Source organism: Melospiza georgiana, chromosome 1 (genome assembly GCF_028018845.1).
Source record: "Melospiza georgiana isolate bMelGeo1 chromosome 1, bMelGeo1.pri, whole genome shotgun sequence".
In the NCBI taxonomy this organism is placed as follows: domain Eukaryota; kingdom Metazoa; phylum Chordata; class Aves; order Passeriformes; family Passerellidae; genus Melospiza; species Melospiza georgiana.
The window spans coordinates 44,036,431-44,063,564 of NC_080430.1; the positions used below are offsets into that span (position 1 = coordinate 44,036,431).

The window sequence follows — 27,134 nt, forward strand, 5'->3', positions numbered from 1 at the left end:
ACGTCAACAGTGGGGTTACATTTTAAATACAAAAATGAATGACAAAATTAGGGAGATTGCACTACAGATTGCCTAGAAACAAGATTTCTGCTAGGCTTAAGTGAATTTGTGGGTTATATAAATTGAAATAATATGAAAAAACAAAGACAAAAAATGCTGATGTAGTTGCCATTGATTTCAAGCAAAGATGTGCCAAACAACAGTTCATAGTTGATGCAAGTGTTATCTCATCTTAACTTCTGACTATCCACCCACAGTATTGACACTGTTTTTAGCAGTCCTCCTTCAACTTGTACCTTTCCATTCACACTCATTATTATTACGAGGGAGGGAAATGCAATCACCCGCTCAAAATAAGCAGCATATTCCCCACGAACAGAATCTCTTGGAAAACAAAACTATTTGAAATTAAATTTAACAAATAGTTTTGGCCAGTGGAAAAAAGGTGAAGAGTCAGTTAAAACTTTGAGGGAGTTCAGGAGGTCATCTAGTCAGACCCAAAGGATGGAATATTTAAAAAGCCTAAAAACCTAGTTTTAAAATTTCAGAATAATTTTGCAGGTGAAACACTCTGTAACTGATGGCATGCTTTTTTTTTTTCTTTTTTTTTTTCTTTTTTTTTTTTAATATTTGCCTTTAAAAACATGCTTAGAAAATTGCTACTTTCAAACTGACCCTACCTTATTTTATCCCAATTACTCTGTGCAGGAAACCTTTGGCAACATTATTCATCATTTCCCAACATCTCTTGATTATGAAGCTCTACTCAGACTTATATCCCCTTATTTCATTAATTATCAGCCTTATATCCCCTTATTTTATTATCAGCCTTAATTCCTTCCACAACATATTTCAATCAGTAGGAAAGGTATTAAAAAAAAAACCCAAGCAAAAAAAAAAAAGAAACCAAAAAAAACACAACAAAGTAAACAAAATCAAACAAATGCCATGATTCTCAAGAAGAAATTCAGTGTCTTCAGAAGAACAGCATTGAAGAAATGGGTCTGCTTCAGAATGATCAATAGTTCTTTTCATAATTTCTTATCTAGCTGCAGTACAGAATATGTTCCATAGCACTGCACTGTATTCCCAATGGTTTTTATTAAAATTTCAGACTATAATATGACAAGTTTATTGATTCTTTTTCTGGTGTTTGCATTTCCTAAGACCCTGTCTGCCACCCACCAAGGAGGAGCTGACAACTGACCTCTGGTGATAAGGGAATTACACAAGCACATGTAAAGCAGAGGCTGTGACTACCATATATTTAATTTAATACTGTCCTGGAAAATACTTAATGCATTAGACCTACAAATAACAATAACTGGAATATTCAGACCTTTGCTGCAAAATCACATCAAGACAACATTACTGAGAAAAGTGCTTTCACTGATGTCAATCTTAGACACACGCCTGAAACAGCAGTGGAAAGAGAATATGTATGTTTATACACAGCTTTAGGGTAAAGCCATGTACTTCCCTGTTTTTACCAGCTTTGCTCTGGTTGTCATGAGATGACAATGATCCTACACAAAATCTGCACAGCAGAGATACTTCTGTCTTTGCACTGTGTGGAACCATTTGCAGAGGTTTCCTCTTTACTTTCCTGATCAATTATTCAGTCACATATGTCTGTGCAGAGAGGTTTTAAAGCACAAAGCCTAATTATTTTCCTAAGCTAAATAATTAAAGTAGGATGGCCATAATGTTCTTTTATAACCAAGAAGGATTGCTGGACAATCAGCAAACCCCTAATATTGTGCACATAAAAGCATTTTCAGGAGGGATGATGGTATTAATTTTCAGGACCCAATACTCTTCCTGTTCTGCCAGCCCTCTCCTGCCAGAGCTCACAGTGAAAACTGAGAAAATCATGATAAGCCTTTGTCACACAATGGGCATCAGAAAGGTGATTTCTGCCAGCTCTGTTTAAGGCACTCTAGAGAGAATGTGACTTGTGCGTTCATGCTGAGAATGAGCAAGAACTAGGGCTTAGGCAGGCTTAAATAGAAATATTAATACAGGTGCTTTATTCATTAAATTCTTCTTAAAAAGTTATTACTTTAACTGATTGATCTATCAAGACCCCAGAGCTAGGACTGCACACTCCACAGTAGGTTTAAGTAGAACTCCTCCATATTTTATGTGTTCTTTTGTTGAGGGGTTGCTAAAAAGTTTTTTGTATTCAGCAACCCAAAACAGTCTCCTGGTATAATTAAATTCATTTTCCCTTTCTGATCTGGGATGTCTGGAAGTTCTAGACTATTTTAAGCCTTCCAGAACAGGTACAATCCCTCAGAAGAATGGCAGTCTTCAATATGAAACAATTCTAAGGAGTCATGGAGACAAACTGTGTGTCGCTTGCAATTGTTCACACTTGTCCTCCCAAGTTAAACAAGAAATAACTTCTATTAGAGGATGTCAAAATTACAGTTAAGGTACTTTGCTCCTGTACCTGCCTCTCACCTCCTCTTAGGGTCACAGCATAAGGTGCACTGATGAATATCTCGATGCTGGTTGAAGCTTGATGCAATCAGCTTCAGGTGACTGCTATTTTCTTTTATTTCTTTAATTAAGGACAAGACAGACTAAAGAGCTAGGGACAGCCCCAAACTATTGTTGTCTTCAAATGTCTAAATTAAATGTCTATAAAATATTGGTTGCCTAGCTTCTCACTAACCGCTGGTAGATTTTTTTTTGCTGTTCTCTACTCTGTGCACTATACCATGCTTGTTGGATTCTGGCAGTCAAACTGCAGACTTTAGTTTCTAACTGTTGTTTTCTCACATGACACTTTTGCCATCTATCTTTCTTCGTAAAAATGCTCAAATTGAACTCCATGAGCTCTATTTTTCCCAGCTAAAAGTAGATTTTATCTCAACAGGAATAGTGGCACAGTATGTAAGGCCACATAGAGGTATAGCTGTAAAAGGTTTGTCATTACTTTTTTTTTTTTCTGTTCTTTTTCTTCCCCCTTAAGAAGTACTGCAAGCACATTGTAAAGTAGCAGCAATTCTGAAAGCTTATTTTAAATAATTTCTTAAAATTCCTAATACTTTCATAATTTCCTTTTTCTATACATGAAATATGTCATAAAAGAGTCCATAAATTTTCAAGTAGATGATCTCTTGGCAAAACAATCTCAACTTCACAGTATATCAAAAAAGGAAAATATTGAACTAATGTTATAAAACGATTATGAACAGCTGAGCATACCCAATAAGCCCAAGCCTTACTGTGTTTGCTTCAATAGGGAGAATATGTAACCTTTAGATGTAGTTACTATGGATGAAATGAGCTCATTTTAAGTTGCATCATAATTTCTGAGTTTTTAAAAGTTTGGCCTTTGACTCAACAATAAATCATAGGCTCCCTTCTAAACTTCAGCGGTTCTGATGCAGAGTAACAAACTTCTTGTACACAGTGACCTATTCTATCCTTAAGGCAAGGGCTGGGAGCTGGATCAGCACTTCAAGTTACTGTCTTTTACAGAGGGAGGGCATTCATTGCATGTTGAGCGTTACATTTGTTATACTGCACTCTCCTAGTTGAAAAAATATCTGGATTTTGGTGCCATTAATGCACCTCCAGTTTTTCACAAGCTAAGCCAGACTTTTGCAGCTCTTGGGAGAAAATGAAGCAGCTGAATGAAAAGCTCAGTACGTGGCACTGCTTAGGTATTGGACTAAGGAAGATCTGATGATATAGTAACAATGATTTATAAGAAACCAGAAAAATACTTCTACAATGATTAATTTTCTCATCTCTGGCAGCCATAGAAACAGATCCAAGGGGCTGTATCTCAAGTTACTTTGTCTAGAGAAAATTGGATAAGATGAGGGGAAAACAGATCTCTCCTATAGACTACTAGTTTGTAAAGTGCCAAGAGATTTTTGGATAGATGTAAATGTATGTATCTACTTCCTCCCTGTTTTCTGGATGCTTTACTTCAGAAAGGTTTCCACAACTCTTCTCCACTCCTCTTGCTTTGCTGGTTACAGAAAGTCAAGTGTGACTACCTGAGAGTCAGCATTTTGTTTGCAGGTCCGTGCCACACACACTACAGGAAAGACAGAAGTGCAAAAGGAATCTCTGTTAAAGGTTTCCAAAGCATTGTGAAAACAAATGTGTTTAAATCAGGTCTTCTTGAGGGTGTGTTGTGGTGAGGGTGGGGAAGGGCACTAACTACTTGTTCACAGTGTTATCTGTGGCAATAGTGTCCCATTTTAGACTTTTCCTGACCTGAATCTGTCATCTGTAAGGAAAGGCTGTTTAAAAGAGCATGGAGTCCAAAGAAGTTTTTCCCAGCCTCTCCTGTACATTATTTAATTCTCCTTTACATTAATGGATATGAGTAAAATACAAACATTATGCAAACTGTTGTAGCTGAATTAATGTTATGACTGGTGGGTATTTTAAAAAGAAAAAGCAGTTTTGGGAAGTGCTGTTTTTAATTTTCAAGATTATGGTTTGCCAGTTTTGGTGAGGATCCTAGACCTGTCAGATGCTGTTCATGAATCAGAAATGGAGATGGGAGAGCTGTTAAAAGGCCTAATTCTAAAAGACAGAATACATGCAAGATGAATTTTTAATGACAAGGCAGAGCTCTGCTTCAGGTCACTGATGCTTACATGGAGGCTCATCAGTGCTGTGCACTGGAGGGAATTTGCTGGTGCCAGGAGCTCCCTGTGCACTTGTGCAAGAGGCTGCAGCAGGGAGCACGTGTGCTGGCTGTCAGCAGGCAGAGCTGGGCACACAGCTGCCCCCAGGGCTTTTCTCTGGGGTTTGTGGGACAGCCAGAGGCACACAGGGGGCTGCTGCAATGCAGGGCATGCAAAGAACTGCGATTCAGCAGTCCTGCAGTGAAACACGGTAACTCAGGAAGTGTAGGGCTCTGCTATTTATTAAAAAAAACCTAAACCAACTAAATAAAAGGCAGAAATTACTCCTCCAAGTCAGAAAAATGTCCATGTTTCCTCACAATTATTTCTGTCTGCTTTCATCCCTGGTTCTTGCTTTGGCCTATGGTCCAGCAGGAGAGCTATTTCCCTTGTCCAACAGAAGAGGTGGGTGCAAAAGACCAGTGGCTGCCCCTTGATGACTCTGTCAGCATGGAACATGAGTGCCCAGTGCATGTCCAAAACCCCTTCCTGAGCTCTGGGCAGTATTTGAATGGCACTCTCTGAATGCCTCAAGTCTGGTATCACATCTCATTTAAGGCACATCTAGATAATGATGATGGGATATTATGTGACTAGTCCAGTAAATGATGTTACTAGTACACTGTTCCTAATACTATGGAATTGCACTGCCTCTAGAATAACAATGGGGAGAATTGTTCCTAATTCCCACAGAAACATGATTGGCAATGTGGTCATGCTCGAATTGATCTTTTTCTGGCTCTGGAAATGCACTGATTGCTTTGCAGCCTTATTATCAGCGTATCTTGTATAGAAACTGGAAATGTGCAGTGGGGGATGTGAAAATGGGGGGGTCTGAAAATACTGGAGTGAATACTTGAAAATGGTAGAGCAGAAGGAAGTTCCTAGAAACTCCCAGTTTTGACCCTGTTTCCCTCCAAAAGAGATGCCTCTGAAGCGCTGATATGATGGGCATCCCAGCACACATAGCCCTTTTAAAGGAGAACAAGAACATTATCCTTGCTGTTCAATCTATGTGCTTGCTTTCTCAGTTCAAGTTCAGGCACCTCTAACCCACTCATGCAAGTCCTTTTGATTAGTTAATTTATTGCCCTTATTGAATGTCATTCTGAAATTAAAAGGCTGGCGCAGGAAAGCCTCAACACAGGACCTTTGCAGGGCCTATTTGTTGAGCAGCCCAGTCCTTTTAATCAAGTTACTGAATTGCTCTGTTCCATCAGGCATGGTCTGGTCTCCTGAGCCTCAAGGAATTTGGATGCAGGAAGAGGTAAATGTTAAACCTATTCTAATTTAATGATTTATATTCGGAAAAGGGTAAAATTGCTATTTAGCTAAGTAGATAATGAGAAACCAATTTTTAAAGGAATTACTAGGTCTGGAAATATGCATTGGCAATTTTTCATGGCAAATTGAGGTATTAAAGTAATGCACCTCTCAGGGATTTGACTTATATGGCCGATTTTACAGCTCTGCACTACTCTGTAGAATGGGGTAGAGTGCTGTGCAAAAGTCATCTTGGGAAGTTTATTTGTGGTACTATATAAGACAGCCCTCCTGGCCCCAATAGACTCTGCAATACAGAGGCTGTGCACCCCTCTGGAGGGGAAGGAGAACATCGTTTGGTACTGTGAAGAATGGAAAAAATTAATCCTGAAACTCCTAAATTAGATATAGAATGGATGTCATCCCAGGACACTAGGATAAAAAAAAAAAATCCATGAATATAATGACACAAAAGACTATAAGGTCTCTGAGACACTGCTTGTACTAACACCCTTTCACAGACACATACTGAAAACTGACTGGATCATTGCTCACTGTGGCTAAAGTTATTGCTGTCATACAATACTGGGTGGGAAATACCACTTGATTGAGAGGTCAGGTGATAAACTTATACATGGTCTCCAAAATGGAAGATCCAAAATTAAGTACCATCTTTTCAACATGTCACTTGAAGGATGTGTTTTATCCCTCACCACGGGTTTTAATCATCAGGGTGATTAAAAAAACATGACAACAACAAAAAAGCCTCAAACAGAAACCACCAATAGGATAGGGTGATTAGCTGGAGCTCTGTTGGGGAACCTGAATTTGAGTTTCCCAAGTCCTGTTGCATTAGCCTATTATTCTCACTTCTTGCTGCAATTTAACTTTTTTTATAATATACCTCATGTATAGAAAAATGAAATTATGAAACAACTAGGAATTTTATGAAATTATTTGAAATAAACATTCCAAATAGCTGCTGTTTTGCAATGTAGTAAAGTATTAATTTATACTTTATAAGAGGGAGGATGAAGAGGGGAAAAAATAAAAAGAAAAACCTTTTACAGCTGTACTCCTATGTGGCATTAAATGTTGTGCCACTGATTCCCGTTGAGATAAAAAATTACTTTTAGCTGGGAAAATAAGGCTCCCAGGGCTCCTATAAAATACTCAATTTGAGTATTTCATAAAGTAAGATGGCAAAAGCGTCATGTGAGAAAACTACAGGTAACAAATAAAATAAAATCTGCATTTTGAACTGCAAACTGCAGTTTGACTGCCAGAATCCAGCAAAGACAGTATACTACAGAGAAACCCACCAGCAATTAGCAGTTTCTCAAGCCATGGTCCCAAATAGACTTGGCTGGGCTTGTAGGATGTTTTTCACAGAGACAAATCTCTTACATAGATTTGCATGCTTGAAAATAGCTTTAAATTTGTTCAGCTGGACCCAGAATAGCAAGCTAGTGCTGCATTACTTGGTAAGTGGAGATTCTTATTAAGCAGGTCTTTCTAAAATAATCAAAGATAGATAAGGTGGAACAATCAACACTGTGCCTTTGTCTACAATGAAAAGACTTTGCTGGGACACCAAATTTAAAAATTCCTCTCCCATGGTCATAACAGGTATAAATCAAGCCAGACTTGCTTGCAGAGTCAGGACCAACTTGAGCTTTTACACATTTTAACCTCTTCAGCCTGTATAGATGCAAGATAAATGAACTGGCCAAAAAATCACAGGCTCTACCAAGACATCCTTGTGCTACCTGTCATTGTCCCTTCCCTATGGCTCTGAGGATAAAAAGCACTCCCTGATCTCCTTCCAGCAAAGCCAGTGAGCTAATTCAAACCCACTTCCCCATGCAAAGCAGGTTAAATGACTCTAACAGATATAGACTGAAGCAGACTAGGATAATCCAACACATCTGTTCTGCTTGCAGACCTGTACACAAACATGGTGCTGGTAGGTACCTGCAGATGAAATCAACTTCAAACAGCGCAAAAAATGAATAACATTTTTGCAGCCAATGATTTTTCATTGGAGTTAGTTTAGTCAGCCAAGTTAGCAGCTCAGAACGTGAGCAGGAAGACTTAGTTTGGCTCACCTGACTCACAGTAAGTTGAGAGCCTTCCTTGACCCAAAGTTTAGGTGCTGGTATTGGTTACTTGAATTCCCTTCCTGTGCTTGGCAAGAGCTGATTAGGAGGAGGGTGGGGAGGGACTCATTGAAATACAGGTAAATATTACCTTTAACAGACAACCGTTGCAGCTAAAAGAACAAAGAATCCTTGCACAAAGTCCCAAAATTGTATTTTTGGTTTTGCCTCCTTAAAACACCCTCATAAAAAAAAAATTCTAGGACACTACAGAGGAATACCCAATCTGTTAAAATCTTTGTATAATCTCATAGAAAAATACAGTAGAGACTAAGGAAAAAAATCCTCCCAGACTTCACTGGGCTGTTGTTCCATTCCTTGATACCTCCACAAATCTGACATGCACCAGTTCTGTGTGCCACTTAATGACCTATCCCTTACACCTGGCAACACCCAAAGGAACAGTAAAGTCCAATTTTAAGAGAGAGGGATAAAGGTACCAGAGTGAGGTTAGGAGACTCCAGAACCCACTCTCCACCCAGACCATGACTCCATCCCTCCCATTCCCCACCACACCCACACCTCCAGGCACGTCTCACCTGCATCACCCTCCTTCCTACCCCCACAAGCTTTCAGCTCAGCAGCATCTCTTCTCTTACCTTCAACCCAAGGCAGCTGCTTGTCTTCTCAAAGAGCAATCAAATGCAATGCTAATGCTCAGACATCACCCACTGCTGCAGGCACAATGCTTTTAAAATAGTATACAGTATTTGAAGTAAATACCACACAGGCTAACTGTGTATTGCAACATTATTTAAGTCACTGTCTTCAGCATTGTTCTAGACATCCATTTGGCTGCCAGGATGGAAAATGCCAAAGCTCTAAAGACTATTGTTTATGACAATGGGAGTGTGAAAGTTTGCAGTCATAATAATATACAAAACTCAAAAGAGAAGAAAATTGAAGACATCATTCCAAAAGCCCCTTACACATAAAAGATTTGACTGTCCCTTTATGCAGCTGACAAAGGAGCTTTCTCCCTTCTTCACTACTACCTCATAAAAAAAAATCTCAAAATATAATAAAGACTGAAAGGAACAGGAAAAATAATTTTATGGATTTTTTTCTACATTCATTACACAGAGCAATTTTTAGCCTAGAAAGAGGTATTGCAGTTTACCTAAATTGACTCTTGAGGGTATTGTACTTAGAATGAATGTTTAATAGATGTTAGTTCAGTTGAAGTAGTAAATAGTGCATGGAAGAGAAATAGCTCTAAATCTCTCCATAAACAGTAACTTTTCCACAAGGGCCTCTGCATAGGCTAAAAGAATATCTGCACAATATGTATCACAAGCAACTATTTCTGCCTGTCAATTTGTTTGAATAGAAATTAATCAAAAGTTTGAGATCAAGCGTTCTGTTCTTTTTGTCCAATATGCACAAAATACTGAAAAATGTTTTTTAGCATTTTGTGTCAGCATGTGTGCTGGGCTGGAAGTCCAGACATCCCTCTTCTGGTGCTGCCACAGGTCTCTTGTATGTTTACAGACAAACCCCATAACCCTGCTGCACTCAGTTCCCAGTCAGCAGAGCTGGAGCAGCATTACTTCCCTTCTTTACACAGATTTGAAAAGGCACAGCAGCAATATTTGTGAGTCATTCACCACAGCACAGAGGAGCCACACTTATGCAATGGCTGTAGGAATTCGGGGGCTGGTTCAAAGTGTGACTTCAAAGGCAATTTTTCTTTTTAATCGTCCCTTCCTTTTCTTCCTGTTCCAACCTTTCATATTGGCTCTTCCTTCCCAGGGGGTTAAAACCAGCTCCCAAATGCACATCTCAGGTAAGCCAGACCATGACAGGGAGATTTGTCACCTGGCATTGCTGCCCAGATATACCTCATATCTGAGCCTTGCTTTCCCAGAACACCCTACAGGAACAAGAGCAAAAGAAGCTGAGAGTCACCACTTCCCTTGACAGCTGACAATACCCTGCACAATAGCAAGAGGTTCCCAAACAAGTTGAATAGGATGGGGTAAGAGCTACCAAAAATGTTTATTCAGATAAACAACCCAATAACCCAGAGTTTCAATCCCTCTGATACACCAAGTTATTCGTCATTTCCACTCACTTTGCTAAATCCCTTCAACTAAACATTGAATAACAATTCTGTTCCTAACACCAGTGCTATTAATGCAGTTAACTGATGCTGCCTCAGTAAGCGTGCCCCTGCCAGTGATGTACTCCAGCAGCACATGAAACCAGGCTGAAGCAGAGGCACTGCATCTCTTCTTGCTGCAGCCAGCTGAGCAGGGAATCCAGACAGTTCTCTTGTCCTCTGGCCCAGCTCCAAGTACAAACATTTTACAGAAAAAGGAAAGTTTCAATTTACCCACAGAAAGTCCTCTAACCACTAGCCCATGCACTTAAGGACCAGCAATCCTTGCTATTGACTTTTAAGGCCACCTATTTGTTGTGCTGCCATGAAAGCTACTTCAGAAATATTTTTAATTTGACCCTCCCAAATCTTTAAAAAAATAAATCATTGTTCTTTCAAAATAACTAACAAGTTAGATGAAGATTTGTATACAATATACAATTTGTATATTGTAAAAGCAAGCATTTATGGTTACTTGGTTCAGTGGCCAATTAAAAATCAAATACTGTATTCACCTGACCCTGCAAGCAAAAACAAATGTTTCCTGACAAATGAAAGCCAGAAAGAACATCTGCTTCAATCCAGGTCAATGGTTTAGGAGTATAATTCAGGCTTCCCATAGCTTTCTAGTCCCTGAACCTCTAGGCTGGGTTTGGGGTAGCAATGTTCCTCCCAGTGTAAGCAAAGAGCAGGTCTGGGGCTTGATGGAACTGAACAGACACAAGTCCCCAGAGCCTGATGAGATGCATCCCAAAGTCCTGGGAGAACTAGATGATGTTGTTGACAAGCCTCTCTCCATCATATCTGAAAAGTCATGGCAGTCAGGTGAAGTTCCTGGTGACTGGAAAAAGGGAAACTACTCCTGCTTTTAAAAAGGAAAGAATGCAAACTACCAGCAAACCTACCGTTGTGCCTGGGAAGATCAAGGAGCAGATCCCCTTGAAGAAATGTTAGGGCACATACAAGACAAAGAGGTGATCCAAGACAGCCAGCACACCTTTACTGAGGACAAAACATGCCTGACCAATCCTATGGCCTTCCATGATAAAGTGGTGGCAACAGTCCACAAGGGAAGGCCAATTGTTGTAATCTATCTGGACTTCTCTAAAGCTTTTTGTCACTGTCATATTATCTGAAAAATCCCTTCACCAGGACTTCTTCTCCTGGGAAGCTGAGAAACCTCAGAGATAAATGAAAACAATAATTATCTGATTGCTTCTCCTGTGTTTGCTGCTTTGGAATGTTATCTGGAGATTGTTTATCAACTGGTCATTTTTTGATTGGTTTCATGGGAATTGTTTTAACTTAATGACCAGTCATGTCCAGCTGTGTCAAGGCTCTGGAGAGTCACGAATTTTTCATTATCATTCTTGTTAAACCTTCTGTCTGTATCCTTTCTCTATTCTTTAGTTTAGTTTTAGTATAGCATAGTATAGTATAGCATAGTATAGTATAGCATAGTATAATATAGCATAGTATAATATAGCATAGTATAATATAGCATAGTATAATATAGCATAGTATAATATAGCATAGTATAATATAGCATAGTATAATATAGCATAGTATAATATAGCATAGTATAATATAGCATAGTATAATATAGCATAGTATAATATAGCATAGTATAATATAGCATAGTATAATATAGCATAGTATAATATAGCATAGTATAATATAGCATAGTATAATATAGCATAGTATAATATAGCATAGTATAATATAGCATAGTATAATATAGCATAGTATAATATAGCATAGTATAATATAGCATAGTATAATATAGCATAGTATAATATAGCATAGTATAATATAGCATAGTATAATATAGCATAGTATAATATAGCATAGTATAATATAGCATAGTATAATATAGCATAGTATAATATAGCATAGTATAATATAGCATAGTATAATATAGCATAGTATAATATAGCATAGTATAATATAGCATAGTATAATATAGCATAGTATAATATAGCATAGTATAATATAGCATAGTATAATATAGCATAGTATAATATAGCATAGTATAATATAGCATAGTATAATATAGCATAGTATAATATAGCATAGTATAATATAGCATAGTATAATATAGCATAGTATAATATAGCATAGTATAATATAGCATAGTATAATATAGCATAGTATAATATAGCATAGTATAATATAAACCTTCTAAGAACATGAGTCAGATTCACTCCTTCCTGCCATGGGAGACCCCAGAAAATACCACAGCTTTTGACACAGTCCTGAATGATATCCTTATCTCCAAACTGGAGAAACATGGGTTTGAAGCATGGATTATATTTTGGATGAAGAAGTTGCTGGACTGATGCAGCTGGAGTTGTGGTCAATGGCTCCATGGCCAAGTGGAGGCTGATGGCAAAGGGTGCTCCTCAGGGCTCTGTCTTGGTATCTCAGCCCTATCACATCTTTATCAGTGACATAAACAGCAAGACCAAGTGCATCCTCAGCAGGTTTGGAGATGACACCAAGTAGAGCAGTGCAGTTGATGCAGAGCAAGAAAAGGATGGGATGCCATCCAGAAAGACCTGGACCAGCCTGAGAAGTGGGCCCATGAGAAGAACCTCATGAAGAAGTTCAACAAACCAAGCTGTTCAGCCTGAGGAAAAGAAAGCTACATGGAGACCTAATTGTGGCCTTTCAGTACAGCAAGTTTTGACATGGGCAGAGAGTGGTAGGACAAGGGGAACAGGTTTTTAACCTAAATCTCTGCTTTTTCAGATATTAGAAAGAAATTCTCTGCTGTGAGGGTGGTGAGGCACTGGAACAGGTTATCCAGAGAAGCTCTGGATGCCCCATCCCTGGAAGTGTCCAAGGCCAGGCTGGATGGGGACCTCAGCAATCTGACCTACTAGATGATGTTCCTGGCCATGGAGAGAGGTTGGAACCAGGCTCTCTCTCAGGTCCCTTACAATGCAAACTATTTTATGGTTCTATGATAATTTTAAAATTAGAAAAAATAAGAGTTATTACACAAATATGAAGTAATTAGAAGCAAGTTTGGGGTTGTTTAAAAGTTTTTTGTCGTAACAATAAGGTTAAAGAGAACCATAAACTCCTTAAAGTCTATTTTGGAAAAGCCTAACAGTAAGAGCTGAGTAGAACCAAGAGTTAGATATTTAATGAGTACTAAAAGCCTGTCATCTTTTTCTCTGAATAAAATAGAAAAAATACTCAGTTGAAAATCTTTATACATAATTTGTTTAAATAGAACACACCAAAAATCTGAACATCTTCAGATGTTTACATTTCATTTTGAGACACTGATCACAACTTGCTTCATCATTTTCACCACTAACAAGAAAACAAGATGACAAAACAATCTAAAATATTAAACTGTGTCACTGTAGTTTGTTTGGTTTGCTTTCTTTTTTCATATTCTACCCAACTTAGTGTTGTTTTGTGCTTTGTGAGCATTTTTAATGATGGAAAAAACCAAGTAAAGTCACAAAACTGGGCTCTGCAAATGCTGTAATTCTGTAATAACAAACCCCGAGGGAAAAAACATACTAGGAAATAGTGTTTCCCATCCCACTTTCTATTTTCAAAGCATCCCAGATGCATGAAATCCTTAAATCCCACACCCTACAAGAAAGAAATAATGAAGAAAACCCTCTTAGTATTTTTGCCTAACATTTCTTCTTCATGAGCTGTCATGAAAACATGGAGTGGGGCTGATGCTTTAAATTGTTTCCTTGAGATTGTTTGATTTTTAAGCATCTTTCCTTCTTATCTGCAATAGGGAAATGTTGTGATAGTCTCCTTTCTGAAAAGTCACCAAATCAGTGCTCTGAGGCCCCACAGCCTTCCTCTGTGTTCCCTTAAAATGTGGGTGGTGAATAGCGCAGCACAGAGAGAGGGCCAAGTGACAGCTGGAGACACCTATGCTGCTAAATCATGCTCAAAGTTTATTTAATCTTCTCTGTTTAAAGTCTGAGTGCATCTCTGAAAACATACATGGATGCTCCGAGCACCAAATATGATTTAGTGAACTATTTAGAACAGGCCTGGCCAGCCTTCCTTGTCACCAGAGCCTCACACAGCTCCAAGCATTGACCCACACCACTTAAAGAGAACCAGAGATCATTCACCAGGAAAGGGATGACATGAGCTCTCATGAATCACACCCTGGTAATACAAGTCATTTCACAATGGGAGCTGTCACAAGGGGCCCTTTCAGGTGTTCATCATCTGTAAGCCCAGCTGTACAGGCAAGTAGGGATTAACAGACAATTCCAGCACGACTTCCTGCAAAGTGCTCAGCAGCTCCATCCATCCCCACCCTTATCAACCAAAAATTATCAACAACTTTCAGTTCCTCTGCTCCAAAGTTTCTGCTGCTCACACGATGTTTCCTCTGCAGAGGAATCCTGGCGAGCCACTCTCCATGGCGGGTGACAAACAAAGCAAACCAAATGTGACTGCCTCACTCTTTACAGGGCTCACAAGACATTTTACACTGACAGCTAACGCATTACCTCTTCCACAGAGGTCATCTTCTGTGTTTTCCTCCTAACAAATAGCTAATAGGAGCATTTACCACCCATCACTGGCTCATTCATAAGCTTTTAGCTGCATCCTGATTTTTCCTTCACTTCAACACAAGTGACATGACCTTCTACCTTATTTTCCACCTGCAAGTCCGCTGGGTGTTGTCCATCTGCTTACAGCGTCCATAATCAATTTAAAACAAACAAACAACAAACAAACACATAACAAAACCCCAACACAAAATCCAGATTACAAAAATTCTTCACTAACAGAGCCAGGAATAGGTCACATGAGAGCCACTTTAGAGAAACTGAATTTGTGGTCTAATGTATATATCTTCACTAAGCCAAGGAAACCACAATCAATAACAGGTTATGCTCAGCTGGGGTTTCTTGGCAACAGCAGCATGAAAAATGTTAGGGATTCTCTCTCCTTTGTTTTCCCATATCTTTCAGTAACCACTGGTCACTGCCACTTCTACAGAACTCCTGTGTTCTGCTGGAAACCTACACACTGGTAATCTGTGAAAATCTCTGGAGCGCAGCTCATATTTTGTCAGTGAATTTAAGGAGATCAGTTACACTGCAAGTCACTTGCTGCATTCATCTTCCCTAATTGTCTTGAACTGCAGGAGAAACGGACCATTTCAAATTGATCAAATCCTCAACACTCTCTCTTTGCTATTTCATTCAACCCCAGCTTATCCTCCAGTCACAGTTAAACACAGCACTCTTTGAAAAAATTCACATCAGACAATGGATGGTCATAGAGAAATGGATGCAACAGCATGAAAGAATTATTCACCTGCTAATTGGGTGGTTAAACATAACTATTCCATAATAAAACACCACCAAGTCATAAGTGCAAGTAAGGAAATTAACTCTGGGTACTCACTTTAGAGAATGATTACAGACTAACTGCCCACAGTAAAAGCAATTATAGAAAGGAAGGTAGTAAAATTCAAGTCATGCAAAACTTTGCTTTATGCACATTATCATCCTAAATTCCTACAGAATATCTTGTAAAAGAATATCTTTGGCTTCACTTGTAAAAGTCATGCTTCATCTTAAACTTACACAGTACAAACCAGGTTTAGACCCTCTAAATGCCATGTAGGTAGTGTTCATGAAAGAAAACTGTCAGGAACAGATTTATTCCAGTAAAAGAAGGATAGGACAGGAAAGCAAATCAATGCATTAACATCATGAGTATCAAGGTGCAGGAATTAAAGATTTGTTTAAGGCAGGAAACAAACATCTTCACAATGAAACTAGTTTCTGTGAGCACCAGTTAAACATTGGTTCAAAGCAAATCCATATCCATTGCAGATTAGAATAGCTTATTTTTTAATCTCCTCCAGTCAGCCCTTCTGAGAGTCACTGCCTTCAAGTACACTTCTTTGAGCCGTTAACTCCAAAAAGTTTAAAAGATGTTGCTTCAAAAGAGGTTTTAGAGAACTTCAAAACAAATTGTATCTGATATTCTGACTATTTTTAAACAAACCAACCCAATCCGTTTACTTAGGCGACAAATTCAACCCCTAATTAGGGAAACACCTGGAAAGAACAATGCTGTAAGAAATTTTAACTGGATACAAGAATCCCTGCAAATTTTTATTTTGCTACAGCAGGGAGTAAAGATCATGGATGGGGAAAAGTCATTCTTCAGCATCACATCCGAATGAAAAAGAGAATTTTAGCATGCATACAGTCTTGTCATCGAATTGATTGCTTTGAAAAACAAAACTAGCAGAAATAATCCTGTAAAGACTTCTTCAATTTAACTGCTCTCAAACTTCACAAAAAAACAACCAAATCACAACCAAAATAAAACAACAAATCACAAAACCACCACCACATACAACCACCACCACTCCAGTGCATAAAATAATCCTGAACAGAGCAGAAAGTGGAGGACAACTGATGTGCCAGTCACTTTGATAACACCTGATGAATGCTTATGCCACCATGTCTGAATCTTGAAGTGGCATCTCTTTGAGGAAGCCACCACAATATCTGTCCCTCTTCATAAAGAACAGTGGGAAGTCATTCACATCACATTTTACAAATTTCCAGCAGCAAGAGGAGTGGCTGACACTTTTCCAAGGTGTCAAACTAGCACTTGACTAGTATGTCATAGAAGTCACTTCAAGCAGTCAAATATCTAAATTGAAATAGCAAATACATCAAAAAAGTGTTAATAAATAGCCAGTTTACAAAATAGGACCATTACCAGGTGCACACTACCAGAACTCTTAGTTCAAGGAAAAAACCTACATCAAAACAAACCCCATTATTTTCACAGTTTTTTAACTCTTGTGATATTCTGCCAGAAACATGTTGACTTCCTTCATGTACTGCATAGATATTAACAATTTAAGAAAGCTATGCCTCTGGCATAGAAAGGATCAAACAAATCTGAAAGCCTACTTCTGGAAGATTTCATAAAATCATAAAGGATGTGGCTGAAATACCATTTGTCCCCAAAACTGAATTAACTGTATCTGAAAACTTCACAGCAGACACTCTCTGCTCTTCAAACCTTCAAGCGAATGAAATTTCAATTATTTCAGATTTTTTTTCTGCTGCACTACTGTTCCAATGAGAAAGTTTTTCTCAGTGTTTGACCTGATTTTCCACTGCAGATAACAGAAATTCCAAGTCTGAATGCTTGCAAATACAAGAAAACATTTAGTTCCTTTCCTGGTATTCACTTCCTTTCCTGACATTCAGGACAGAAATAATTCTAGCACCAGTGAATGCAATATAAGTTTTGCTATGCATTTTAAGAAAGTGAGAACTTTACTAGCTGTTTTTTCTTTAAAACACACTTGTAATATTTGATCCTTCTATCCCTTGAGAAATACTAAAAGTATCATCTTGTCTCTTCATAAAACTTATTTTTATTTTTAACTTCCTTCTAATTTTACCAGCCTTTCCTGCATAACACATAGCAGGCATATATCCTGATTCTCACCCTCAGTCCATTGCTCCTTTACAACTCCTGTCAACATCTTGAGCTTCACCTTCTTCTATTTCTTCCTTTTGATAATTTTGGTGCCCTTTTTTTATAGAATTATAGAATAACCTATGTTGAAAAAGACCTTTAAGACCATTGAGTCCAACAGTTAATCTAACACTACCAAGTTCACCACTAAACCATGCCCTTAAGTGACATATCTGTGAATCTTTTAAATACTTCCAGGAGTGGTGGCACCACCAGTTCCCTGGGCAGCCTGTTCCAGAGCTTAACAACCTCTTCATTGAAGAAATTTTTCCTGATATTGAACATAAACCTTTCCTGGCAGAAAAATAAAAGAGTTTTCCTGGCCATAGGCAATCCATATCAGCACCACTTGTCTCTGTCAAAATCAGGCAAGGAGCCAATTACAAACCACATTAGTGTCAGAAACACATACAAAATCACACTGACAGGTAAAAGTGCAGCACAGAGAAGGCTTAAGTTACAAAGTTTCTCCAGTTATTTTGAAAGTAGTTCAAATAACCTTGCAGCTACTATTCACTGTGTGTCCTCCTAAGGGAATTGGCACAGCATAGCTCATACTGAATTCACACCTCAGCTTTGTGTGAATCCTCCTCCTAGGGGTTCAGCTATCTGTGATTCAAGGCCTAGTTTTGACACAGCAAAACTGCATAACCTTGAATGAAACTTCTGAGGAAACTGCCAGCTTGCAAGAAAGCTGTGCAACAATACTCAGACGGGAGCCATGACAGACAGGAATGGTAAATCTGCAGCTAGACAGAAGATCCTTGAAAGAACCTAGACTGTTAACAGTTCAAGGACTCAAAAAAAAAACCAAAACAAAACAAAAAACCAAAGTAAAACGGCAAAAAAACCCAATCAAAACCAAAAATGACCCACAAAAAGCTGTGGAAAAACCCCAGCAATACTGGGAATCAGTCCATCCAAGGCACAATAGAAGTGAACTTTCCCCAATACCAATGACTGCCAGGCCAGCAATGGTCTGGATGAGTGTGGCCACACCTGGAGATCTGGGTTCCTCAGTGAAATAACAATGTGGACATTCTGGAGAGAGACCAGCAAATGGGCCACAAGAATAATTAAGGGATGGGAGCACTTCACATGAGAGGAAGGAGAACTAGGACTGTTCAGCCTTGAGAACAGAAGGCTCAGGGGAAAATTACTAACATATACAAATATTTGAAGAGAGGGCACACAGAGCATGCAGCTGGCCTTTTTCCAGTCATTCCCAGTGACTAGACCAGATGTGACAGGCACTACATGAAACACAGTGAAACACAACCTTCTGAGGAGCAGGAAACGCCTGTTGCACTGTGAGGGTGACCAAGCACTGGCACAAGCTGCCCAGGGAAGTGGCAGTTTTCCTCTCTGGGGAAATTCAGAAACCACCTAGACACAGTTCTGGGTGACTGGCTCAAGTGGCCATGCTTGAAAAGGGAATTGGACCAAATGACTTCCAGAGGTGCCTTCCAGCCTCAGTTGTCCTCTGAGGTTATGAAGCAGGTGTCTCAGAATGGTATGTCAGTGCTTTGCCTGGTTGCTAGTCACCTACCACACTTCTCAGTTGGTAAATAACAGTTTAAAAATTACGTGCATCTTGTTTTCATGGTCTCTTTGTGCACACACTCTTTGTTCACGAAGTGGCCAAGGGAACACTACAGCTAAATGCATTAGCTTCTCCCCACAGGGGTGGTTCACAGGAGCTCCATCTAACAGAATCCACACTGCCAACCAAATTCACTGAAAAGTTCAAAAAAGTCTATGGTTAGGAATGCACTGATGAAATCAGAAAGTTCATACTTAATAAGACTCCATGAACCAAATATTTTAGCTTTGAGTGCAAAAACTGAAATATCATTTCCCTTACTAGTCCGTGGAAAACATTTAAGAATTAATCACCTGAAGAGTACTTTTCCAATTAACTTATCCTTGCAATCTATTTTATTTAATGTTGCAGTTTTTATTGCAAAATGTTTTGAGTTGATGGGGAAACATTGCATCAGCTTATTCAGGTATCTCTTCCTTGAGTCCACAGTTGAACATAATTCATAAATAGGACTATTAAAATTCAACTCACACAAAAAACATTTTCTCGTACAATCAGTCACTTTCATATCATTATTTGCACCTAAAATAAGTACAGAAGCAAGACAATATTTAATTCAATATAAGGGATAATCTCATAAAAACATTTAAATATTTTCATGCTTTTTTGTGTATACCTTATTTTAAATCAGCCATTTATTACAAATCTCTGTTCAGAGATGAAGTTTTAGTCTCCTGTTTCTAATTATAAACTGTTCTGACATTTCAAACTGCAGTTACAACCTGCATATAATGAACATTTTTTCTGCCTCATCTCCCAGTCCTTGATAGAGACACAGAGTATCTGATCTTGTGACTAAAAAGTGACTTTCTAACACAGTTCACCAATTTCTTCATTTCTGACTACTCTGCAGTCCTAACCCATTTTTTTTTTTACAGAAGACAAGACTTTGATGGATAGGAAAAGGAAAGATTGATACTGTCATTTTCCCTAGAAGCTGCATATGATCCTTTAAGATATAAAACCAAAACTAACAGCAATATTTATTTGGAATCTATAGCGAAGTTAGCATGACTGTTTATGTCACAAAGACAAGCAAAATCAAAATTACAGATAGTCAGGTGCCACTTAACTTAGATGAAGGGCCAAATGGACTTTTCCTAACTTCAGAGAAAATTACAGATGCCTTAATGGTTTCTGCTTGATCTTTCCTAACTTCACTGTGGCCACCTCCAGCATATACTGCCATCCCCAACATAAAGAGCTGACATTGTATTTTGTACATCTCCAAAATCACATACACAGAAAAAATGTTTAATTAAGCTTTAGTACAGCATTTTTTTCAGTCTTCTCCACACAAGTAAAGCTGGCCTCAGCCCAGATCTTTAATGCAAGCTTAAAACTGAAAGCTTTCTGTGAGTTTAAAAAGAACATCCCCAGGCAGTTACAAGCTGCCTGCAAACCCTCACGGAGGACTGGACCCTACTTAAAACATTCTGACAGGCAGGCTACTCCCATTTTCTATTTTCCCTTCCCTCACTCTTCTCCTACATCTACACACTCATTCCAAATAAATAATTTCATGGATTTTCACAGATTTTCTTTTCTTCCTCCTTTCTTTGATCACTATACAAAGATGAGCCTGCCTGGCCAAATGTCTAGCAAGATCCCCAAGTCATTTTCTATCTTTTTCAGTGAACTCTAATGATCCCATAAAACTTGCACCACAAATTAAAAGCCAAGTAAAAGCATCTGCTTTTATCAACACATGATGTACCAGGGCACCATTTGCACCAGGAGCATACAAATGATGTGAAACTCTATCAACTCACAAATGCAATGGTAACAGCAGCAGCAATTAGTGTAAAACCTAATAAGAAACAGCTGTCTACATTACTTAGCACAGTGTTAGCTGCATGTTATTCAGTTGTCCACATTTCTGAGGATTTTACTGGCAATGACTTCAAAGTGCCAGTCACAGTCCTCACATAATGATACACTTATTACCTTACTGCAGATATTGTACAAGATATTTTTAATTCAACAAGCCAGTTCTGCATTTTTCACGATATTCAGTTGATTTTGGCAGAGTTCTTCTAGATGGCAACTAACATTAGCAATCCCAGTCCTTCACATTATGCTGAGCCAGAGTGGCAAGCATTACTAAAGACAACAATCTTGCTGAAGGCTCTGGACAACATAATGCAAAAGGAGAAATTTTCTCAAGTAAACAGTTAAAAAAGAGTCAGAAATTAATTCTGGGACTGCCCCTGTCTGAGCTGCGACCCACAGGCAGATTATTGGCTTTTTCTACCTGTGAGAAGGGTGCCTTGCCCTCTCCAGGTGCCCAGTGAATGTCTACCTTGCCGCCTGATGAATGACAATCCGAGTAAATTTTAGTGATCAATTCACAGGAGGAAATTATGGAAGGCAGTAGATTAGAAAATCATGGATTCATTGCCCTAGCAGCTCCCCAGCTCAGTCTTTTACACAAACTTTTCTTACTTAGGGCTCACATGCTTTCCATTTGTCTCTTCTTTAGCTAAAGGGAATCTTGCTCAGTATTACTCCAACTCTCTGTAACAGCCCCTGACTACAGGCTTTGCTGAGCCACTTTGCAGTCACTAGCAAATAACGCCGTGGGTATTCTCCCTGTGTCAATCACATAATATTGACAAGAAATGAGAAATCAAAGTCACACTGATGGGAATCACTGCTTTAGCCATAAAAGGTTGGTCTAGCCAAGAATCTTCCTAGTGCCCCATCCCGAGGTGCTTCTTGCACTGCCTTCAGTCAGGCTACCAAAGAAGCTGGCAGAGATTTCATTTCCAGCTTTGGGGAGCCTGGGCTGGCAAAGCAGGAAAGGTTAGTGGAAGCAATACCGGGGGGGGAGGGCAGCGAGCTAAGTTAGTAGAGGAATCTCCTTCTGCCCAGACCAGCTCCTATACATAACAAGGCTCACAAGGAAAGAACAGGGGAGCGGAACAAGCGGCTCGGGATGCGCATCCCGCGGAGAGGATGCCCCTCACCGGGGGAGGGAACAGCTGGCTCGGGATGCGGGTCCCGCCCCGCACACCCTCCGGCATCCCGGGCGGCTCGGATGCGCGTCCCTCCCGCACACCCTCCGGTATCCCGGTTGTCCTGGGATGAGCGTTCCGCCCCGCACACCCTCCGGCATCCCGGTTGTCCTGGGATGCGGGTCCCTCCCGCACACCCTCCGGTATCCCGGTGGCTCAGGATGCGGGTCCCGCCCCGTACACCCTCCGGCATCCCGGTTGTCCTGGGATGAGCGTTCCGCCCCGCACACCCTCCGGCATCCCGGGCGGCTCGGGACGCGCCAGGATCCCCTCGAGCTCCGCCGGTCCTCGGGCGCCCCCCGGTGGCTCCGCGCCGCCCGCCGGGATGGGAGCGCCGGGAGCGCCCGGCCCCGCTGCCGGGGGATGCCCGCAGCATCGCCGCCGCCCGCGGAGGTCGCGGGTGGGTTAATGGGACCAAGCCCGGGTCGGTACCGGAGTTCCACACTTAGCGCTGGTCCCGCGATGGAATCAGTTAACAGGGACTGACACAGAAACGTCATCACTGGGCAAATCCCACCGTTTCTGCAGGCTGCAGGCGGAGCTGCCAAAGCAGTTTGCTTAGGCACACCCTTCGCATAATCATTTTCTTAAGGAAATCAGTGGGAATTGGGTTTTTACTGCATCAGTTTTCACTCGGCGTTTGAGTACCAGAGAAAAAGGGAAAAGTACTGGTAAAATTTCCCAGTAAAGTGACTTGCAATGTAACATTTCCATTCCCGGTTAATTTTTGCTGTCCGGATGGTATCCAAGCACCTGCCCTGAAATTCACTCCAAGCCCTGCACTCAGCCACAGCAGACGCTAGAGGTTTAGTATTTCTGCACCCTCACAGCTGTGATTCAGCAAAGCATTCCAGCTTATTCACCAAAACACTTGGGCATGTGCTAGTTTTCAAGCATGCATGTAGCTCCCCTTATCTCTGTGTAGCTTTTTTCTAGGTCACAAATGCCACTCTCAGACCTACCTTTCTCTGAGAATCCAGGCTGTTTGAGGGCTGCACACCACTTGGAAGGAGAATGCATCCTGAGTCAAAGCTAGATGGCAACTTCACAGCTGTGTAGCATTTGCAGCATAAAAGGGCAAGCAGTAGCAAATTATCACAGCTTCATTTGCTTAAAGACAGCAACTACAGTTGGCTGATTAATGGGAGACAACATGAGGGTCTTTAGCGATTGAAATGTGAATATAAACTGAATAAAAACCTCTCTCTACCAACAACTAGCATCTTGGCAACTGCACCAGCAAAGAACACTTCAGTTCCAAGGGCAGACAAAAGCAGAACTCCTCAGACCAGGCTACTTTGCAGGTTTTGCTGTCAGGCATCTTGCAAAAAGACTGAAAATACTTAGGCACCCTAAAGTTTTACACTGCAGTTTTTATGAGTAAAAATGGACTTACACTTTTGAGTCACAAAAATGTACAAATGCTTCAACCCCAAGTTACCATTTTCACATCAGCCTTGGCACAGCTCTTCATAGGCATGTATCCTTCATCCTCCAGTCAGAACCTCCTGCTTACCTAAAGTCACCTTTCCAATGGGATTCCCTACAGCGGATGATATTAAATTTTAGATTGGGTATTTATGCGAAGAGTTGCTGACTGATGGTTGCACAAGAACCATAGTGCTGACCACTGGCTATCTCACACTCAAATTTCACCACTCCAACTATCCATTAACAGAGCCTTGTTTTTGCATGGAGTCTAATAGAGGATTTTAAACCATCAAAATAATAAACCCAGGAAAAGGGAAGCTATGACAGCATAATAAACTACCAGATACCACAAGCATGCAAAGAGATAGAAAGGAATGTAATAGAAAAACAAATCAGACTTTGAATGTTGTCAGCCAACCATTGAATGCAATACCTAGAAAGAGCTGCTCAAACAACCTATGGCAAACAAGGCAGACAAGCCAGATCGAACTGCCAGTCTAGACCTTTTTCAATCTGGCCTCAATGTTCTGCTCTTTCAAACTCAGCAAGGCACTTAATCTCTACATATCCACGGCACTTTTTAGCCCACCTCGTGAAGGCAAATCAACAATTGTGATATATAAGTGATAGCTGCCACAGAAAAATCTCCTTTAAACCAGCACTGAACACACAACACCACAATGTGCATCCCATTAGATTCGCTGTGCAGGGAGATCTCCAGGCTTTGGCACACTGTTAAGAAGATAGTTTTTCTGCTCAAATCGCAAATATCCAATCTCTTGAGCTGAAAGAGTTCACCATAATTCACCTTATTTCAATGCTTCAAACTGGGGTACATTTAAGCAGCCTGGTTTAGAAAAATCTCTACCCAAGGATTAGGAGATGGACAGTTAAACATGATAGCTCAGCTGCCTGCTGGCTACTGAGCTCCACAAACTGATAATGCTCTTCACATGCATATTAAGGATCTCCTTTTGAATGTTATTAACAGCTTTCTTGAATACTTTTAACTTCAGTGATACACAATTTGTTTTCCATCGCCCTAGCTCTGGAAAGCTGTTCATCTCACCCCTGAGTTTTTCCCATTGACTTGTCCTTAAAGACATTAGGTATCCAACCTCCAATGAGGTTAGCAATACCAACACATGTATCTGCAGACATTGAATTTACATGCAAAGGATTCATACTGGATTGTGGTCTCAGTTTGGGAACACCAGTACTGAAAACCAAAGCCAACAGAGTTATGCCCTGTTTCAGAAACACTCCCTATTTGTTTAAATGGAATTGCAATTGTCCCAAACATAGCAAATACACCTGCTCTCCTAGAGACTATTTCAAGGCTATTCGAAGCTTTCCAGTAACGTGCATTTGAACTCCACAGACCACAATACAGTACCTTTCCTCATTTGAATAGCTAGATCAATCAGACCTACACCACCTGAAATTTCAAGGAACCAAGAACGAACTTGAGAAGCACCATCCCAAAGGAGTTTTTCTCGTCTGAAAGTAGTTACAAACCCAAAGAAAAATGTTGGGTTTTGTTTGTTCCACCCTCCCCAAGTTTGGTCCTATGTTGCTGCTACTTGAAGGGCAAGAAAGTTTCCATTTTATTCTACCTACTTTCCTGCCTTAAAAAAAAGCAATTTCACATAAACTCTTGCAGCTGCAGCAAGAAGAAAAGTTCCACAACCAAGTGACCGGATTCTGTAAACTGCTTACTGTCAGGTATTTCGGCAGCATAGAAAAAAAACAGAACAGCAGTAACTGAATAGTCAGCTCACATGTGTGGAAATTGAAACCTCCAAGCTATTCTGGGAGCAATGCTCTGTTTTCTGTAACATTTGTGCATAATCACACCAGAAAGCATGCTCTTTGCTGGAGGGACTATGATAACATGCATGTCTCTACACCTTCTACTACAGCTGAGTCCCTGCTTATTAAATAGAGCATCTAAGGCTCAACTGCAACACAAGCAAAATAAAACACGTTCAGGATGAAAGCAGTTAACCTGGCACTGCCAGCAAAACACATGGAGCATTTCTAAACTGCAATCGCTGTCACTCCAAAGGATGTCACCAGCTTCCCTGTTTACCCAACACGTTTACTCTTCTTTAAGGCAGGTAAAAAGAGTCCTCCCCCTAGCTTGTACACGTCAAGCGGAGAGGGCTTAAAGTAGAGAAATGAAAAGAATTTGACTTGAAAGTACTTCAGCTGGACCGGTGAAAATGAGATCCAGTTGCAAAGTTACCTAACTGAGCCCGTACTGCACAACTACAGCCAGTTGTGTAACAAACCTCAGGACAATTTTACAGCTCTTAATCAGGCAAAACTCCCCGCTGATTACCACGAGGGAGCTCTAATCAATCAAAAGCTCTGAGAACTGATTCCGGTTTTCTCCTTTTTAATGAAAAGGTTTATTTTGAGCTATGAGAACATCAGAGTATATGAACTCGGCAAACCCATAGCGCTCACTTTATCGGCATAAGGAATTCGTCCTATGTTTTAATCTACCAACTGTATTTGGTAGGGTACAGGAAAAAAAGTAACAACACCTGAACTGACATAGGATAATTTCACAAATAACGGACCTGTTCTCCTGACAGGCAAAAGATGGAACAGACAGAGGGAGATCCGCGGCTCTTTAATCAAACACCATCCCCTTCGGGCGAACGGGGAAGATCAGCGTCCCCGCCCGGGTTCCTCCCTGAAGTTGCGCCGCTCCCCGCGGCAGCCGGGAAGAGAATCCCCCCGCGATGAGCCCGCAAGTGACCGGCGGGGATTCCCCGAGCATCCCGAAACCGCGCAGGGAAGAACCTGCCGGAGCGGCGGCGCCGAGGGTCGGAGGGAGGCGGGCGGGATGCGAGGCGCTCCCTCCACGTGCGCTCCCTCCGTTCCCGCACCGCCGGCCGGGGCGACAGAGCCCGGCGCGCCCGTCCCGCCGCCGCCCGCTCCCCGAGTCCCCTCAGGTGCGCCGCCCGCCCGCTCCTACCTGCCCGCCGGCGGCAGCAGCGACGAGCCCCCTTCTCCCGCGCCGGGTCCCTGTCAGCGGTCGGCGGGAGAGCAGGAGCGCCGTCCCGCCGGCAGGGCAAGCCCCATGTGAAGAGGAGCGAGGGAGCCCGGCGGCTCCACCAGCGCGGCCGAGGGGAGGGGACGCGGGGAGGAGGCGGGAGGGCGGGACGCGCCCGGCGCTGCCCCCGCGCGGAGCCGCCCCGGGCCCGGCCGCGCCGGAGGCGCCGAACCCGGCAGCGCCCCCTGCGGGGAGCGGCGGGCACCGACGGGCGCTGGACACTGGGCACCCTCCGGGGCTCCCGCGCGCCTCTCGGCCCTGTCTGACCTCCCTGAGGGGAGCGGCGGGCACCGACAGGAGCCGGG

General features: G+C 41.1%; 1 protein-coding gene across 2 annotated transcripts in view; it reads right to left on the reverse strand.

The window, feature by feature from the left end:
- Positions 1-26,924, reverse strand: part of CPNE4 (copine 4) — a 229,979-nt gene extending 203,055 nt beyond the window's left edge. For both annotated transcript variants that reach the window (XM_058018865.1, XM_058018857.1), the window contains exon 1: positions 26,752-26,924. The gene's annotated coding sequence lies outside the window, so the exon portion shown is untranslated. The remainder of the gene's footprint in view (positions 1-26,751) is intronic.
- Positions 26,925-27,134: the final 210 nt, after the last annotated feature.